Source organism: Mustela nivalis (assembly GCF_964662115.1).
Source record: "Mustela nivalis genome assembly, chromosome: 10".
Lineage (NCBI taxonomy): Eukaryota > Metazoa > Chordata > Mammalia > Carnivora > Mustelidae > Mustela > Mustela nivalis.
In genome coordinates, this window is record NC_139029.1 from 105,387,232 (window position 1) to 105,389,855 (window position 2,624).

Here is a 2,624-nt window from a genome sequence, read left to right on the forward strand (position 1 = left end):
CCAGCAGAAGACTCAGCCTGCGGAAGCTGTGTGGGGAAGAGACCGGGGGCAGGGAGCAGCCAGGGAGCCGAGGGAGACCCTGCCTGTGATGAGGGCTGTGGAGATGATCAGGGTGATCAAGTTGGAGAGACATTTGGGAGATGGTCAATAGGACTTGGGGGGCAAGGGAAGTCACTGAGAGCGGGGACTCAGGGAAGAAAGAGCAGCGAGACAATGTCTGGTCTGTGGGTAAATAAACTGTAATGTCAGAGCCAGAGGAAAGCTAGGCATGACCTAGTACAAAGGCAGCTCAGAGCAAGAGAAAGGGGGTCAGGTTTGTAAGTGGGGGCCGTTGAGCCAGTCACCTTGCTCAGGACCACTGAAGCATAAGGACAAGGGCTGTGTTCAGTCATTCATTCAAAACACATGGTGAGTGGGCAAGAACTGTGCAATAAACGAGATGCAAGCAACAAGTACGTGGTGTATTAGTGACAGGGCTAAGGAGAACCAACAGAGTGGCGAAGGGGAGGAAGAGGGGGGTTAAATCTTTAGCTAGGATATTCAAGGTCTGCACCCATGAGCAGGGTGGATCCGGGTTCTGTGGAATCTGAAGGGGGACCCTCCTTCAGACAAAGTATTAGAGTATCTTATTTTTGCAAATGGCACAAAGATATGTAACCATCTGAACCAATTTCTGGGGCCTTGCACAGGGTGGGGGGGGGGCGTAAGTGAGGGGGCCTAGAGCCGAGTTCCAGGAGTTTCTCAGTAAATCCACCTCAGCTCACGAGTAATAGGGCCGGAGGAGGGGAGGAGTGTGACTGTGGGTGTCACAAACAGAACCTGCTTTTGTGACTTACAGCCAGTCATTCAATTACTCTGAACCCTGATTTCCTGATCTGTAAATGGGGAAAACAATATCATGTCCTTATAAGGGCATAGCATCAGTAAAGAGCCTGACTCACAGTAATACAGGGTAGCCAGGATTTTGATTTTTATACCTACTCCTCACCGATGGAGAACAGTGATCTTACCTTGGAGAGGGACCAGAAAGAACCAGAATTAGGAGGGGATCGTGAGCCCTGGTGGTAGAGAGGCCCCACGCTCCCTGGGCGTTTTAGGCTCAGTGACTCTGGGATGCCCACAGTGTGGGACCCTTCTCGGCGGCGGCCCTCATGCACCACACTGTGCCACACAGCCCATGGCGATCACACGTCCAGTGAAGACCCAGGTGCCCCTGTGCACCTAGGTGTGTGAACGGGGTGAGCAGAGAGTAGGGGCAGGGCACACAGCCAACATGCACTGCCTTCCTTACACAGCTACCACAACCAGCCTCAGAGCCTTCTCCCTCTCGTGCCCAGTGGCAACTCTTCTGTACAAACTGATCGCCCTGGTCACAGAAGAGGCAATGGTCCCAAACAATAAAATCATGGTGGAAGGTGTTGGATAAGTTGGTATGGCACGTGCCTTCGGCATTCTGGGAAACTCTCTGGCTGACAAATGTGTTCGTGTGGTTGTTTTAGAAGATAAACCCCAAAAAGAAATGAGGCATCTCAGGCACAGGAGCTCACTTCTTCAGACGCCAAAACCCAGCAGATAAAGATGACTGTGTGACCGCCAATTCAAAGATTGTGATGGAAAATGCAGGAGTCCGCCAGCAAAAGGGAGAGAGTCATCTCAGTCTGGAGCTGAGGAATGTTAATGTCTTCAAATTCATTATTCTCCACATCATCAAGTCCAGTCCCAGCTGCATCATAATTATATTTCCCAGCCCAGCAGATTCTTACATGTTATCTGGAAACGAACTGGATTACCTGAGCACCCCACGGTGGGAAGTGAGTGTAATCTGGAATTTGCTAGATTTTGCCAACTTATGGCTAAAAAACTTGGCATTCATCCCAGTGGTTGCCGAGTTTGGGGAGATCCTAGTGTCTCGAGTGAGGCTCTATGGAGTGCAGGGAGGATGGCAGGTGTTTCTCTCTAGGAACCAAATTAGAACAGAAAGGGACAGTGATAGTGAAAATTGCAAGGAAGTGCCTAAGTATGTAAGATAGTGCCTGTGGAGCCATCAAGCCCGAAGGATATACCTGCTGGGCTATTGGGTAAGTGTGGCTGATCTCACTGATCCCGTGTTGAAAATCTGTCCAGGATTCATCCCATGTCAGTGGTGGTGAAAGGAATATATGGCATTGAGAACAGAGTCTTCCTGAGCCTTCCATGTCTGCTGAGTGCTCAGGGGTTAACCAGCATTATCAACCAGAAGCAGAAGGCTGACCAAGTTGTTCAACTCAAGAAAAGTGCAGATCCCTGTGGGACATCCAGGAGGACCTAAGAGATCTGTGACCTCTGCGTTCTAGGCTATCGAAATTTCAAACTCCAAAGTGACTAACCGTGAATCTCTAGTTTTTATCTACGTACATGGATTATAGTTTGCTTTTTATCATCTTAGATATGTGAATTGGGGCTCACAGAAGCAAAGCCCATGCTTGGTTCAATGCTTGCAGTATGAGCCCCTGAACAAACAAAACTATTGGGGTGGGGAGAAAGAAAAGAAAGAAAGAGGGGGAGCTGGGGGCTCAGGCAGGTCCAGATTCCAATTCTGCTGTTGCCTCTGCCAGCCTGCATGTGTGGCCAGACCCTTCACTGCC

The 2,624-nt window shown here is 49.8% G+C and overlaps 1 pseudogene across 1 annotated transcript; it reads left to right on the top strand.

Annotated features, from left to right (window-relative positions):
- Window positions 1-1,273: 1,273 nt before the first annotated feature.
- LOC309843253 (L-lactate dehydrogenase B chain pseudogene) lies at window positions 1,274-2,308 on the top strand (annotated as a pseudogene). Its single transcript has one exon. The product of its transcript is annotated as an L-lactate dehydrogenase B chain pseudogene (transcript).
- The last annotated feature ends 316 nt before the right edge of the window (window positions 2,309-2,624 follow it).